A 17,390-nucleotide genomic window follows, 5' to 3' on the forward strand; every position below is an offset into this window, starting at 1 on the left:
AAGAATGTCCCGCAGGAACACTCCAAGCCAGGGGATCTGAATGCAAGCACGGAAAACAAGCATTGGTATAGCCAATATGTCTCGCTTTTAAAAAGCAAGTGTCAATTTACTGGCTTTGGCAATCCTTTTTATTTTACTGTCTTAAAATATCTGTTGGCAATTGTGGAGCGGCAAATATCACACCAGCACACATCAGCCATGTTGGAGTAGTTTAACTAAAGCTATTTCTAAACATTAAAAGTTATGTTTGAAACCAGTTTGCATTGTAAATATTCAAGCTACTGATGAACAAACACCCCTATTTGAAAGAGCTCCAGCGCAAATAAACCTTCAATTCACATTTACACCGTATTTTCTTTCTAGAGTAATAATATGAAGTAGAAACACATTCTTCCTCTTCATCACCCACATTCACATTCTCACAGGACCATTATCTAAGGATTATCTAAGTCAATAAAAGGGGTTTACAAAGTAAGGTGCTCAGTAAATATAGACACCCACTGCTTCACTTCAATAATTATCACCAAGGATTTTTTGAAAGCAGTGAACCTCTTCTTTTGAACAAAACTTAAGAATGCCGAGAAACTACCAGAAATGCACAGTAGAACAAACTAACCGAAAAGCTAAGAGCTAGAGGGTGCCTGGAAAAAACACTGTGCAGGACCAGGAATAAGACCTGGTGTAACAACAGACATATCCCACTAGACACTTACATAACACCCACTGACAAAAAGGATGATATGGGTTACCACTACACTCCAATTATAAATCATTCAAAAATCATCAACAAAAATGAAAAAAGAAGAAACAATGGATGAGCTGGTGGTTCCAATTAATGGGGAGCAAGAGAGCAAAGCAAGTACTAATCCACCCTGTATTTCTTGATACTCGAGTTAAACAGCATCATGTTGTTAGAGTGGGTGATTATGTATTCTAATACTTAAAATACTTAACAAGCAAAAACAAATATAATAAACAATGAGAAAAAAATACATTAGTGGTTTTGCGCTGGGGCTGGGAAGGGGAGAGTGGTAGTGATAATCTGCACACCAGTAAACGCAGAAAGCTAAAAAACAGAAAGGTCTGTTCTGATGCCACCCAATTAGCAGTGGTATAGTGCTCTCCTTGTGTTGAGTAAACATTGCACACGGAATTGCAGTGAGCAAGCTCAACCCACCTTTATGGCATTTTAAAAGAACAACAGATTATTATCAGTGCCTTCTTATTTTCTTGCCATCTCCTGCTCAGATTGATGTTCTGGGCACACCCACATCGCCGTTTGCTTAGTTTTCTTTCAAAGTAGGTGAGTCGTTACAAATGCACTTTTAACATTCGGGCGTAGTGTGAAACAAGTCTGCCTAGGATAACGCTAAGCAAGCTTTGAATTTTGCAAATCGTTTTCTTTTAATTCAAAACTAGAGGTGCTAGCAATGACATGTCTCTAATTCAACATGGCTGTCAGCTTAACCATTCCATTCCAGCAGTAGTGCACAGACTTGCCGCTTAAAAGAGTCTGGAGAAGCACAGCTTGAAACAACCTTACACAAAGCTGTCCCTTTGACACAGTTGTATTGCAGATGTGGTCTAACATCCAGAGCTGGCAACATTAAAACTGGGGACCAAGGTTTAAGTCTCGGCGTCAGCTCTCCTCATGCCTGAAAAAAACCCAATGCTGATACATGCCAATAAAAAAACAAAATAAAACAATGGCGAAAACCAGAACAGAAACAAAATGGCAAATGCCAATACTACGTTTATTATGAATTTGGCCAATTTATAACTGAAAGCTATCCAAGATCAAGAATATGCAGTCCAACATGAGCACGAAATCACAGCTAAAAAGAAGCATAAGGGAACATTCCCAAAACACGGACTGGGATGAAAACAACGAAAAAAGAAGTGCACGTACACAAATAGAAATAGCCAAAAGTGAAAGGAATCAACTAATAGGCCCCTGCTCTGTGGGAGAGAGCAAAACATCAAAGAAGGGACAAAAAACATACATTAGCCACAGAGAAGAAACCTTTTTGAAAGGTCATGCCAAGAAACGGATGAAAAGCGATGGGAGGGCGTAAGCCTACAGAATAGATACAACATGGCTCGAAGAGACAGCGCATGTGCTGCCTAGGCGAGACCAAAAAATGAGTGTGGATTCTTACTACTGGCCTGTATCCTAATGAACATGAAATGTGCACTCACACTGCTTACTTTATTCCATTGCAGGTTTATTCCAAAAGGAGCTTTTCTTGGCCATACTAACGCAACAGAAAAGCACAAACGCATTATGAGCCAACAAGTTTATTTTCCATCCTAATCCTTTGTTTTAAATCAAATCTAATGACTAGCTGAAAATCCACTCTACATACATATGCGGGTGTATGCATGGCATTACTGGTACCCTCAGCTCATGAAGTATTGCCAGGAAGAGGGGATGGATAGCCCAATGGTTTCTCCTCATCCTCATATAGATTACACTGGTAACACTACAACCTGACAGTGACTACAGATTTAAGAATACCACGACCATCCATTTGATGGTTTTTCTACAGTATTCCTCTTTCAAAGGAGCAGATGGTCACATAAGAACATCACAGCAATACCATTACATATTTCATTAGGAATGTGACTGACCTTGAGTGGACATAAAAATGAGATTAGATGAAACTACCAAACTAAAAATGAAGGTTTCTTCACTCAGTCCTCTTGCTTGTAATCTTGTAGGGAAGAGACAGGTTTAAAACTACTGATGCCCATTGTATACAAGTTTAGTTCAAGGATGACACTGACAACAACAGAAAAGTAAAATCCATGTAAACCTTAAGACTACTAAGGAAAAGCAGGAAATCCCACAGAGACTCCACCCATGAAGAAACACAACCAGTGTCGGAAGGTTAGGGTTGACAAGAAGCACACAGGATGCCCACAGTCTTGGTCAGGAACCCAATGATGAAGCATGTCATACTCTGTGGGTGAGGTTCTACCCCTTGTGTGACATAGAACAAGACACATGGGCGTGTAACTGAGGAAGAACTTGGGCACTGAGAAATCTTCCACCCATATGGGGATCCCTGATCGAATTCCCTCCTTCTCTCTAAAGAAAGAGCAGGCAATCTAAAGCTAAGGAAACAAGGGAAACAGTTGGCAAGCCAGAGTAAAACTGTAGAGTCTTAAGTAAAACTGATGAAAGCTGCCAGAGCTGACGGAGAGCTGTGAAAATTAAAATAAGCTTCGGAGCCTACAGTAGAACTCGGGAAACTGAATCAAAACTCTGAAATTTGTAGATGGGACAGCAGGTTAAACCTGAAGCACATGTGGTACACCTGTAAAAGGCCGAGTAAACCATTAAAAAGACAACTAGTGAAGTTAAGGTAAATCAGTGGAAGCTTCTCGTCATCAGGCAGGCCCAACGATGGGACATTTATGCCTAATTAAAAATGCACTGTTTTGCTTTTAACATTTGTGTGTTCCCTAGACAAGACTGATCATAGTAGAGAAACAGCACCTACACCTGAAGAGAAATAATAAAGGCCTGCATCCGCAGATATGCGGTCCAAGTGTGACACCCTGATTGCACCTTGGTCATCCCAATCTTCATGTGTAGCTTCACTGGTGCTCTGCAGGTTGTGGCCTTTGAAGTTGTCAGAAATCTGTGGACTATTTGTCACAGACTAGGGGTGTGTGCAATTAATTATGACGGCTTGTCTGGTGACAATTTCTGAACAAGAATATGTGGGTCTTGGGCGGGACTCAGAGTTGGAACACTCATACTTGTCATTTGCCTGGATATGGAACCACAACCCTTCCCACTATTGCCACCCTATTGAAGCTGCCCAGAAGGAAACCTGCAGATCTCATCTCCTTGAATTATCAGAGGACTTTAAACTTTCCATAAGGCTTCGTTGTGACTGGGAGAGCAACCAGCTCCCCACTCTCAAGGACATCAGGAAAGTACTTTGAATCACCAGACCTGTGAAATGCCTTCCTGTTTAAGAACCTGCAAAGAACACTTCCAACTTGGACCAGAGTAGATAAAGTTCTCCAATATCTGTTTGACGTGCATCCCTAGCATAAGAAACCACCAGTGTTGGACTAATAACTGTGCACGTTCCTCCTGTGAACAATGAGCTGCTGATGAACCGGACCATCTGGGTAAAAGAGAATTGACCAGCCAGTCAGCAACTTCACCCAAAAGTGCAACAGGAGTGCCTAGCTAGTGAGCGCGCACCTTCAGCACCACTGAATCCTTGTAACGCTCTTCCACGCTCCACCATCTTTCTCCATACACGTTGCCTCCTTGGACAATGGACATGCAGCATCACACCTACCGGAGTATACCTGCTGGAGTTCAGTTGGGTCCATGATTCTACACAGGTATGCTGAATGTGTGTGTTTCTGTCCTCAAACAAAGCTGAGGTCCAGAGCTAAACCTGCGTTGTTGTTGAGCCAAGAATTAATTGACATTTTACTGTCAAGTGGAGAATCCATCTACGAGATTTTGTCCTCTTACACACCTGAAACCAACCAAGAGACTGCAGAGGGAGGATGAAGCTTTGGACAGCAGTAAATACCGACTGTACACTGCTAAATCGAAAACATTTCTCTTATTATAGATATAATTGCGAGTTAACCAAGACTGAGCAACCACAAATCTCAACAAAAGCTGATAAAAACAAAGACTGCCTCCTTTTATGCAAAGCATTTCGCTTTAGCCTTAAATGCGAGATGCCAAGTTCATGCACTCTAGTGGTATTTAATAACCCTAGAACACAAATACAGTCTAAACCCTCGAAATCAGGGCCGCACGAAGGGGCTGAAATCCCTGATACCCAAAAGAAGACATATTCTGATCTACTCCATTCCAGCCCACAATTTCCCAACACAATTAACATTAACTCCAACAACCTAGGAGCTAGCCATGGTGCTGAAACGCCAGTGTGTTCGCGCTTACGCTTCAATGGAAGCCCAAAGCTGACTGCTTTCCAGTGTCATTAGGGGGAAAAAGCCTTGATGGAACGTCTGCCCGAACTATTCCCAAGGCCTGACTAAGACTAACACAGAGGATAGAGGACACGAACTATGGTTTGGGTCCCCTGTGCACCTCAAATCCTAAAACCTAATTTTAAAGTATGTTTTACTTTAAGCCGTTTGAACAGTTACACTGGAGACTTCTTGTTTTCTTGGTAGTAGCTCATTTTATCTTTTGTGGTTTAAGTGTCTAGTAATAATACACGTATAGTACAATACACTTAGGAATGCACCTGGCTAGACAATTATGTATTCTGACTGGAACGTCCCACGTCCCAACCTTCTTTAAACTAGGCTTCGACTGAGGGAATCTACAGAACCACGTCTGACCACTGAAGTTCTAGTATCCAGAATCCTGCGCTGGCAGGGGGGACATGCAGTCTCACCCGTGAAGGCCAAAGCGTTTCATCCAGACCATGGAATATGAGGAAACAGCCTGACATGAAGCTAGGTACACCTGGGGAATTAACCGCAAAGCTGGGGAACCATCAGATGGGGTGAAACTGATGGCCAATCAACAATTCCATCCTCAGCACTGACTGGGGAAAGAGCTTCGCGGGTGGCTGCTTGTGGTCAATATTTACAGTCAGATTATATTATGTTGTATGTAGTTATATGACGTACATTCTGCCACTGGTATAGCCCCACGGCTCTTACAGTGGATTTGGTAGTTTCTAGTACTGGGTTGGAGATTAGTGCCACGTACGATTACTGATATGTAAAACAGAGAAACACTCATATACACACCTCCTCATATGGAAGCATACACAGAGCACAGAAAGACGGATGGCATGCATGCGGCCAAGCACAACGATGATCACATAGAAAGAAGACCGAGTGGCATACAGTCGTATTGATGCATAAATGACACACAGATGCGCAAATATGTCCACAGTGAAGCAGGCACACAATGTAAGAAACACATGGTGCTTAGCATGAACACATACATTCTCCATGCAATCGTTTTTCAGGTCCCCAGGATAGAATGCATGAAATGGCACCTATGCACCCTGACTTGTGCTTACAAGGACACCCTAGGAGTTTCCCTTGAACGTGCAGATCCACAGCACTCTGCCCACGGTGAGCAGCCATAGACATCCATTAAAGGTAGCCACACATGCCTAGCTTGCACTTTGGTACCCTTGGCAATGCCCTTGCTATCCCTGATCAAGGAGGTAATGAAGGTAGCAGCAGGGACACAAAGTAAATGGTGCTGCAAGACCCTTGTTTACTCTCTGTTTTTCAATGTGCAGTCATTGCCCCTTACTCTAGCAACTCCACAGTAACTACAAGGCTGTTGTAGGTATCCCTGAGTTCCAATGGGTAAGTGATGCCTTCTTTTACAAGATCAGCACGGACAGCACCAGCTGTGAGGCAGCACCCTTCTATCAGCTCTCATGGAGCCAGTGTGGACAAGCCACAGTGGTTTGTCAGCAGATATGTATCAAGGCCACTGTGACCAGTGGTGTCTCTGTGGAGAGGGGTCAGTGCTTAAATTGGAGGGAAAAAAGAGGCAGGGCCTGGGAATTTTAAAAGAAGTCACTGTAGTTTGCTCAACCTACTGCCCCTCCCAGCGCTGACAAATGTCATCACAGTCTTACAAATGTGCCCATTTAGACTATTCTAGGTCACATAAAGTTGCCCTGCATGCACTGGTATTATGTATATACATATTTAATAAGTGTGGAATTGATAAACGCGTGGTCATGACCTGTGTTAAAAAAAATAGTGAGACAGAACCACCAGTATTAAGAATTCAGTGCGGGTGCTGAGCACCAGAAAACACTGGAGGAAATTAAGCACTGAGGGGGGGGGGGGGGGGGGGGGGGAAAGCCCATGTGTAAGCATCCTCACCCCACCACCTCTGGTACCCCACCACTGGCAACAGCAAAAACAAACACTGCCCTCTAACCCTGGGAACAGTAATGTTATTCCTGTTCACATTTCATGGTTTACTTACTCTTTCATTCCTTAAGAGCATTTGGTTTTTCCAGATGGTGGGTTTCTGTAGTTATTTTTCATACAACATATTACTCATGCAGAGCTGAAGTGTGAAAAGTGTCACCCTATGAAGCTGTGCAAGATCAGGTTGATTGGGGTGGAGGGTTGGTTCATGACTGGGAGTTGTGGAGCGCAGACTGAACACAGTGCAACTTTTTCACAGTACCGGTCAGTGGGTCGTAAAGGGGTTCAGAATACATGCTCATCCAGTCCTTGGCCTCTCTGCTGAGCACATTAAGCCAAGGTCATGCGGGCCAGTTGTAACTGTGATTACACGCAAAATTGTGCGAAAGAGTTATACATACGGCTGCCAACATATTTACAGAACTAAAGTTAAAGAAAATAGAGTGTAAAGAGGTGAGTGGGTGCACTATGTGTAGAAGAATTGGTGAAGTGAAGGAGATGCTAGAAAGTATGTGCAGGACAAAGTGAAAGAGGGTGCTGAAGACAAAAGAGGTGAGGTGTGAGATATGCAGATTGAGAGTTTCAGAAAGATATAAGAAACAGCATAAATGTCTAATACAGTGGTTCCCAACCTGTGGTCCGGGGACCCATGGGGGTCAGCAAAGCCTCCTCAAGGGGTCCGCGACTGCTTAGAAAATTAAATAATATTAATAGATTAGGTCCCCAGCTATCAGTGATGACTTACTGGGGGGTCCCCGGATTCCAATAATGATTCAGTGGGGGTCCCTGGGTCCCACTTATGATAAAGTGGGGGTCCACAGAAGTCAAAAGGTTGGGAACTACTGGTCTAAAATATATATATATATATATATATATATATATTTATATATATATATATATATATCCACACAAATTCGTCATGATTGCCTGCTGTTAGTAACCCCACCAGTTTTATCTGCGGCCCGTTGTGCCCCCCCCCCCCCCCCCGCCTTCCCTACAGATGCCACCGTGTCCGTGGCTGCCCGAGGTGGCGGCAGCGCGCGGGCCAGCACGCTCCCACCGGGACCTCGACAGCTGCGAGTCTTTAGCCGAACACGTGCGCCCTCGCGCCTCTGCGCGCGCGCGCTCGATACCTGCGCCTATTGATGGAGGGCAGTGCTGGAGCGCTGATTGCCACCGCAGTCTGTAGGGGTTCGAGGGAGATCAACAAAATCTTTCTGCTGCTCCCAGGTCCTGGTTAGCCGCTATCGACATGGTGATTAGGACATTACCCACAATGCCCCGGAATGCGGCTTGGAGGGGCTCGAGTCGATGGCCATTGTTAGGCGGGCGCGCTCGGCGTCCGCACTCCGAGGCGACGTTTGATAAAGCGTTTAGGAAGGCTTCATTAAAAGGAAAGAGCTCCGCGGAGGGCACCTCCCACCCGCGCTGCCGCCATGTCAGAAACAAGGCCTGCTTCTGATCCAAAACAGGCTACACTGCAGGAACAAAATACGTCGATGCAAATGCCGATGATGGAGCCGGGCCTGTTTCAATGCACTCCCAAACTTGGCAGGTAACAGAACTGAGCTATAGGGTGACGAACGCGTTGGCTCTGGACCACAAAGCTCACTCAGAAGTGGAAGCTTCTTTCCACCAGCGCTGCAGTCATCAACATTACTTATCTCTTGAGGCAATATTTTACTCGTGAGATCTACCATAATTTACCATCCTTACAGTATCTTTTATTAAAGTGTACCCCACTGCAACAACTACTTAACGCCTTTCGATTGGACGTTATAATGTTTTCTAATAGGTTTCATAGCGTTTACAAGGTATGTTTGATTACTTGACAGCTGTATCCTCGGTAGCCTTTTCCACGACGGTGTGTGGGGGTGCTGTATATCAGCGAATTGTGTGGCCTGGGTCATATGGCAATGAGACAATTAGCACATTCCCCCCTTACCTCAACCCATACAAGAAGAAAAAACAAACTCCTAGACCTGTCTGCTTCACGTCTCTCCCCTAGACTTTAATAGAACCTAGAATGTCGGAAAACGTATTTAGTTTGTATCCGTATTCCTTGCCTTCTGATTGGCTAGGGCGCAAAGGATGCTGGAAGTCCGACCCGTGCCCCCCCCCCCCCCCTCTCCTTTTAGAGTTTAGGGGGGCTGTAAAGGGCTCAACTTGGCCTGCGTTTGAGTATCCCAAAGGCTATACGGCTTCGGAGGGCAAGTGATGAAGAAAAGCCCTCGCCAAGCACATTAATGTCAACGCACGTGCACTTGATTTTACCTTCAGAACACAACGGAACACACGCGTCATACCTTGCCGCAGCTGCGCTGTCTCTCCTATGGTGTTCCGGACCCTGTATGGGAAGACACAGAGAAAAGGAAGAGTAAAGATCGATTTTGTTACTAGGCACTTTTATCACGTTTTTTCATACAGCAGACATAATTCAAGTGGACATTAGAGTGGTGTATTGGAAGGAACATCATATAATACATTAACAGCAAAAATCACATTTTCAGAGAACTTAAGTTACCTTAAGATGTTTTCAGAGTAGGAAGGTACTACTTAGGAGTGCAAGACAAACATATCGCATACACAGGTTTACATTTACAAAGGTGTGTTTATAGCAAGAGGTATTCATATAGCCTGAGCTGATGGCAGGTAACTGCTTTTAGGCAGTGTGAATGCGATGGTGTCACTCAGGATGCGGCCTTCTGTTTCAAGAATATGTGTTTTTAGGCCAGTTTTTGAAGTGTGTGAAAGAATGGCCCTGTCTGATGCCTGAACAAAATGACATTGCAGGTGTGAGGGAGCCATAACATTTAAGGGAAGAGTCCAGTCAGAACAGAGCTAGGGGTCCGGTTTGGCTCTTAAAAGTCCAAGCACAGGTCAAGCCAAAAAAACGGGAGGCATGCTGTGCGAGGCTGAGGGGTGGGGGGAGGACTGCAGTGAGGGCAGGGAGGCAGCAGCCGACTGAGCCATTCATTGCTGGATACGGCCATGCTGCGATAGACAGAAGCCCCCGACAGGCTGGTAGTCCCACTCATGTCTCAGTACTGACTCTTACCCAGCCTTACCTGCTTCTCACTCCAGCCTGTCACAGTCTCACCGCTCGTCCGTGGTGGAATGTCTTTCTTCCCCGCTCTTTTTCTCCTTTTCTATTTCCCACCATGCCAAAGTTCCTCTCCTATCTCACTCACATGTCCCTTACCTGGCTGCCCCTGCCTTCCCCTCTCTGCCCTGTCTCTTTCTAATCACTGTCTATCTTCCCCTGCCCTGTTTCTTCTCTTCCTCTCCCCTGCCCTATTTCTTCTCTTCCTCTCCCCTGCCCTGTTTCTTCTCTTCCTCTCCCCTGCCCTGTTTCTTCTCTTCCTCTCCCCTGCCCTGTTTCTTCTCTTCCTCTCTCCTGTTCCGTTTCTTCTCTTCCTCTCCCCTGTTCCGTTTCTTCTCTTCCTCTCCCCTGTTCCGCTTCTTCTCTTCCTCTCCCCTGCCCTGTTTCTTCTCTTCCTCTCCCCTGCCCTGTTTCTTCTCTTCCTCTCCCCTGTTTCTTCTCTTCCTCTCCCCTGTTTCTTCTCTTCCTCTCCCCTGTTTCTTCTCTTCCTCTCCCCTGCTCTGTTTCTTCTCTTCCTCTCCCCTGCTCTGTTTCTTCTCTTCCTCTCCCCTGCTCTGTTTCTTCTCTTCCTCTCCCCTGCTCTGTTTCTTCTCTTCCTCTCCCCTGTTCTGTTTCTTCTCTTCCGCTCCCCTGCTCTGTTTCTTCTCTTCCTCTCTCTTTTGTTCCGTTTCTTCTCTTCCTCTCCCCTGCTCTTTCTCTCTTCCCTCTCTGACTCACTCCATGTGCCGGAGAAGTCAATCACTGAAGCACTGCTCGGCTTGCTTTTGGCTCAAGGACCTTAGAGGACCTAGGGTCGAGCCAGAGCCAGTCACGAGTCTTCAGTGCCTCGCCCAACTCTACCACATACGAGCCAAGCCTTGTCCTAGTGTGAGCCATTGAGACCACCTCAGCTGGTTTGAGTACAGACATCATTGAGTTGGCAGACGAGATGATTGTGACACACAAAATATATCTGGAAACAAAACGACATGTGTAGAATTTCTGCACCCTGTCTTTTTGTACGTCTGCTATTCAGTTGCGTCTATATGCTCATCAGTATGCAACTCGTTTTTTAAAATACTTCGAAAATATGTATTTTTGTTATATCCTTATACATAGCTAACAATTGCCTTTTAGTAGAGCATCGCATTTGGTAGTTGAAGTAATTCAATTATGCCTCTCGTTGCTACAGTGTTCCAGGGCCCCCATTCTGCACACAACTGCCAGTCCGTCTCTGTACTACCAAGCAGTAGTTCATGCATTTGCACATCTTGAAAGGGGGGCATTGCTATGTCATTTCTAATGTGCCTGCACGCACCTCTCTACTTAGAGACGCTGTTTCAATGTACAGCATTATACTCTTCAGTTCAGCTTTTACTCTGCAATAATCAGTCTCGAGCAGAGTGCACAGCTTCAATGCGCAGTGAGAATATGTTCTTTACACTTGCCTTAGCTCTGCCAATCCACCCCCGTCCTTGTCTGCAGCACAGTTTAGATTTGCTAAAGTGCCTCAATGGCGCCCTGAAGCACTCTGTAGAGAAGAGGGCCGTGAATCCAAACGCAGTCAGTTTTTCAATGTTTGCGGTGTACCGACAGGCTCTCTGGGTGCTAAAGGTAGGAGGGTAAGGCCGTGCCTTCCTAAAGTGACTGCGTCCAGATAGTAGGCCCCACCCGACCTCCCCATGGCAGCTGGAAGCAGTTCTTAGGAATCAGATTTGGACAAGGAGGCCACCCCTTAGCAGGGCTGGATCACTTGTGATCTCCGGGCCACCGTTAGCCCGCACCAGGTTGTTGTGCCAATCCCGAGAATCGTCAAGCACTGCGGTGGCACTCTAGGTTCCCGGAATCTGAAAGCCTGCTTACCCACACTAGAGGACAGAGGATCAGAACAGGGCTTCCCGACAGTGTCTGGGTTCAGGCTCAGCTTCCAAGGACACTCCATCCTTGGAAGGTTGAGTATGAGGGGTTACCTGGCTACAGGGCATCGGTGAAAACGCTTGATGGACAGTGGATCGGTGCTGTCTTTCTGATTCAGGGATCATTCAACTCTGATCCTTGAATGCTTGGCCCAGAGGTTGTGCCTACCGAGGCAACAACCTTGGTACTACCCGCCAACCCAGGGCATTGCCTTGGTATCTGTCGCCTATCAGTCAAAGGAGCTTTGTGCTATGGGTCATTCACCAAAAAACTCAGAGCCTGCTAGTTTAGCATTGTGACGGGGGGCCACAAAGTATCTGGATTCAGATATATGTTTTCTATTGAGAGGCACAAACCGAGAGTGGTCATCTCAGCCACACCAGGGACCGACTGTCCAAGCCTGGAATGTGACCACTTCAGGGAAATCCCTGAACATCAACAACATTTCAAACATCGTTGAAGCCCACAAACACGTAACATTAAGCCCGCAACTGCATGCCACCCCTAGGTCAGGGTGTGAATGTGCCTTGCCCCCATACCTATCACATCGGCACACAAGCACTACAGCACCTAGGAGCGTGGCGCTTTTTGAGGTTACAGAATCACGCCATCTCTAAGCTAAAGTGCAAGTCTGCAGAACAGAAAACTCAGATTCAATAATGTCTTAGACTCCGTACAATCCGATACCCTTCATAGCAGTGAAACCAAGAACCACCGAGACATCAATGCACCCAAAAAAGGCAATTGATTTTGCCCCAGCTCTTGAGGTCTGTGCCTGGTTGGTGACTTGCTGCCCCCTCACCACAGTGGAATATTACATTTTCCATGCCCTTTTTCTGTTAAGTTTATATCCTTTCCATTAAACTGCTTAGCCATGGGTTAGGAAAGCGAGTTTTCATCTGTAGAGGTTTCAGGGAATAATTTGGGTTTTTTATATGCAACCTGCTTGAAGCCTGGTACCCTTCTCCTTGGGTTTGTATTCCCCTGATGTCTTTTTGGTAATATTTTTTACAGTCTGGTGTGGCAATTCTATTGATGACAAGGTTTTGTGGAACATTCATTTATTTAAGGGTACCAAGAGTCCAAAACATAAAAGAAAGGTGGCTTCAGAGGCTCGTCTGACGCAATTACATTGTTGGTGGGAATAGTGTTGAAGAGCAATTTGCCTAGGAATGGTAATGTTAGTGATGTGTATCTTCTGCATTTAAGCAGCTTTTTTTCCATACTACAAGTTGTCAGTGTTCTGTGCCCTCTTGCCCAGTAGGCTCTTGGTGGGTATCCAACATGGAAGGTCTGCCCCTGGACTGTTTGGGCAGGTGGTACAGTCTGCGGAGGCCATGATGGACTTGGGCAGTTTTTGATAGTCAGGGTCACGGATAAAATATAGATAAGGGTTGTTTTGGGCTACCTGCTACCATATTGTTTTGATGTAACACAGTGGCTCAAAAGAGTAGAGTAGATTTTGTTCGTTTTTTGGGCTGTATATTGCTGAGGTAGGGTAGCTGGGGAGATACGATCGCAAGGGGATCGTGGCACGCTGCTATGCTAGGCAGGTTGGGAGGTCCTGTTGACATGTAATGTTGAGGTAGAAGGCCACACAGGTAAAAGCTCTGGCCTATGCTCTGCACATTGAAAAGAGTGGCAGCCACAGAGCCTGTTTGCTCGCTGTCACGCCCTCAATTAATAAAAACTGGAGAGTGGAGGAGCATTGAAGGCGCTGATGGGGAAGGGGGCAAAGGAGCGACAGGGGAGGTTCCCTATGTGGTGCTGGGGGCAGAAGGGTAGCTCCGGAGGGGTTTGTAGGATGTCACACACCCCTAAAATATACTCTGCAGTAAATAGTTGGATACAAGTGCTTTCAGTCGTGTAATGTGAAGTGTCTGTTGGATTTCACCTGGGATTTTTACATGCCCACATTGACAAAAACACACACTCTTTCATCTATGTATTAAAGGCCTTAAAAATGTTGATTAGTTTAAAAATATTGCATTTTAATTACCACTAAGAATTGCATCCCCCTCTTTCCACTTCCCCTTAATCCCCCTCTGTTTCTCATATATGTATTTTAACACAATGTCCCAGCGTGATTGTTGAGAAATCTGAAACTCACCTCCTCCCCAAAATCATACTGACCAAGCTACGCCCCTGCCTGGAGGCAGTAAGATGCGAGCAGCCAGGGGTGTGATCAGCTAATGATGGGGATGAGCACGAGGGAGGAACACAGAGAAGGGGATGATTAAAAGGAGAGAACGAGCCACACTGTCAGCAGACGGACACTTTGGGGCCAGTCCAAACACATATGCAGCGTGGGAGACAGATGGGCTGAAGGGAATAGGTGGGGGAGTTCAAGGAGAGACAGAGGAATGATGCAGGTTTCTGAGGAGTGAAGGTGGTAGCAAGAAGGCAGAGTGGGCAAGCCAGGGCCAAAATCAAATCAAATCATTAACATTTATAAAGCGCGCTACTCACCCGTGCGGGTCTCAAGGCGCTAGGGGGGAAAGGGGGGTTATCGCTGCTCGAACAGCCAAGTCTTTAGGAGTCTCCGGAAAGCGGAGTGGTCCTGGGTGGTCCTGAGGCTGGTGGGGAGGGAGTTCCAGGTCTTGGCCGCCAGGAAGGAGAAAGATCTCCCACCCGCCGTGGAGCGGCGGGTGCGAGGGACGGCAGCAAGTGCGAGGCCAGCGGAGCGGAGGGGGCGGGTGGGGACGTAGAAGCTGAGGCGTCTGTTGAGGTATTCCGGTCCCTTGTTGTGGAGGGCTTTGTGTGCGTGGGTGAGAAGACGGAAGGTGATCCTTTTGCTGACTGGGAGCCAATGCAGGTGTCTCAGGTGTGCGGAGATGTGGCTGTTGCGGGGTACGTCGAGGATGAGGCGGGCCGAGGCGTTTTGGATGCGTTGCAGGCGGTTTTGGAGTTTGGCGGTGGTCCCGGCGTAGAGGGTGTTGCCGTAGTCCAGGCGACTCGTGACAAGGGCGTGGGTCACGGTTTTTCTGGTGTCGGCGGGGATCCAGCGGAAGATCTTGCGGAGCATGCGGAGAGTGAGGAAGCAGGCGGAGGACACGGCGTTGACTTGCTTGGTCATGGTGAGAAGAGGGTCCAAGATGAAGCCGAGGTTGCGGGCGTGGTCTGCGGGGGTCGGTGCGGTGCCGAGGGCCGTGGGCCACCAGGAGTCGTCCCAGGCGGACGGGGTGTTGCCGAGGATGAGGACTTCCGTTTTTTCAGAGTTCAGCTTTAGGCGGCTGAGCCTCATCCAATCTGCGACGTCCTTCATACCCTCTTGTAGGTTGGTCTTGGCGCTGGCGGGGTCCTTGGTGAGGGAGAGTACAAGTTGGGTGTCGTCGGCGTAGGAGGTGATGATGATGTCGTGCTTGCGTACGATGTCGGCGAGGGGGCTCATGTAGACATTGAAGAGTGTCGGGCTGAGCGATGAGCCTTGAGGTACGCCGCAGATGATCTTGGTGGGTTCTGAGCGAAACGGAGGGAGGTAAACTCTTTGGGAGCGGTTAGCGAGGAAGGAGGCGATCCAGTCCAGGGCCTGGCCTTGGATCCCGGTGGAGCGTAGGCGGGTGATTAGGGTGCGGTGACAGACGGTGTCAAAGGCAGCCGAGAGGTCGAGGAGAATGAGGGCGACTGTTTCACCGTTGTCCATCAGGGTTCTGATGTCGTCTGTGACTGAGATGAGGGCGGTTTCCGTGCTGTGGTTGGTTCGGAATCCGGTTTGTGAAGGGTCGAGCAGGTTGTTGTCTTCCAGGAAGGTGGTCAGCTGTTTGTTGACGGTCTTTTCTATTACCTTGGCTGGGAAAGGTAGAAGAGAGATGGGGCGGAAGTTTTTCAAGTCGCTTGGGTCAGCCGTAGGTTTCTTTAGTAGGGCGTTGACTTCAGCGTGCTTCCAGCATTCGGGGAAGGTAGCAGAAGAAAAAGAAGAGTTGATGACGGTCTGGAGGTGCGGGGCGATGATGTCGTCGGCTTTGTTAAAGATGAAGTGCGGGCAGGGGTCCGAAGGGGCGCCGGAGTGGATAGAGTTCATGATGGATTTGGTTTCTTCCGTGTTGATGTGGGTCCAGTTGTTGAGGGTGATGTCCGGGGAAGCGGGTTCAGTGGTGTATGGTTGGGTCTGGTGTCCGAAGCTGTCGTGGAGGTCGCTGATCTTGCGATGGAAGAAAGTGGCGAGGGATTCGCACAAATCCTGTGAGGGCGTGACGGCGTTGGCGCTGGCGCTGGGGTTGGAGAACTCTTTGACGATGCTGAAGAGTTCTCTGCTGTTGTGGCTGTTTTTGTCTAGTCTGTCGGTGAAAAAGTTCCTTTTGGCAGTGCGGATCAGGTGGTGGTGTTCGCGTGTAGCCAGGAGCGATAGACTGCAGGAGGTGGAGTGGAGGAGGAGGTGGATGAGGTTGGGGTGTGAGGTAGAAAGGGAGGTGGGGCAGTGGCCTTTTTGCAAGGGGGGGCCTTTGCTATGCTGTGGGCCACTCTTGAATGGAGTCGATGAGGAAGAGGATGATACAAGAGAAAGGAAAGAAGGGGAAAATGCTTGTGACCCTGAGGACCTCTTGTTTTAGGGCAAGTGTGATGAGGCCAATAAAGGTGTACAAGAGGAAAACAGTGGTGGTAGAGGGAGGGGTCACCAGGGCAGGGTAAGAAGCACTAAGCAGATGAGCTGGAGGGCAAGTGGGTGAGTGGAAGGGCTAGTGGCTAGAGAAAGCACTTACAGCAAGGCCATGAGAGATCAGGGCACAAGGAAGCGACAGAGGAACAGGGAAATGGAGGTTCTTATTCCAGGGCATTGGTTGTAGGTGGAGGAGAACCAAAAGGTGAAAAGGTGAGGGAGGAGAAGTCTCAGTGCACAAGACCTCTTCACTTGTGTGACAGTTTCAGGACACGGGGCGGAGACAGAATCAGGAGAGTCTAGTGTGACTCATGCAGTGCAGGGTGAAGAGATGGTAAGGCCCTTGGCAGCCAACCAGATGGCAGCAGTGGACTGTGGCAGAGCTAGAAAGGTCTGGTGGGTCTTCGGCAGGAGCACTGGGAAGGTCCTGTGAACCTCTCAGAAAAGGACGGAACGGCAGTCATTGCAGAATTGGTGGGACACCAGCATGAAAGACTAGAAGACCCCACTTACAAGTTTTGTTCAGTGTAAACTGAGGAGGTGGAGCACAAGTTGGTAGCTGACTATGGTGAGCATAAGCTGGAGGAGGGGGAATCAATGGATGTGTTGGAGGAGGATGAAAGTCGTTGGTAGGGGCATAGAGGGAGAAGGCAGGGAAACCTGGGTTTTGCTAGTGTGTTGCAAGATGCGGTTGCTGGAACAGCAGTCAAGAAAACTTGTTAGAAGCCCGCAGACAACAGAGGCTTTCAGGATGGCAAGCATTAAAGCCAGGTAAGCAGGTGATGGGAAGGGGTGTCCCATTATGTTATCAATGGAGTGAGGGGGAAAGTGGGAAGTCCTAAAAGACTGAGTAGCATGTTAACA

General features: G+C 47.5%; 1 protein-coding gene across 12 annotated transcripts in view; it reads right to left on the minus strand.

Moving 5' to 3' along the window:
* The window catches only part of RBFOX3 (RNA binding fox-1 homolog 3), a 1,585,357-nt gene that overhangs the window by 395,919 nt on the left and 1,172,048 nt on the right, over positions 1-17,390 (minus strand). For all 12 annotated transcript variants that reach the window (XM_069199697.1, XM_069199694.1, XM_069199703.1 and 9 more), the window contains one exon: positions 9,237-9,277. The gene's annotated coding sequence lies outside the window, so the exon portion shown is untranslated. The remainder of the gene's footprint in view (positions 1-9,236; positions 9,278-17,390) is intronic.

Source organism: Pleurodeles waltl, chromosome 7 (assembly GCF_031143425.1).
Source record: "Pleurodeles waltl isolate 20211129_DDA chromosome 7, aPleWal1.hap1.20221129, whole genome shotgun sequence".
Taxonomy (NCBI): Eukaryota; Metazoa; Chordata; class Amphibia; order Caudata; family Salamandridae; genus Pleurodeles; species Pleurodeles waltl.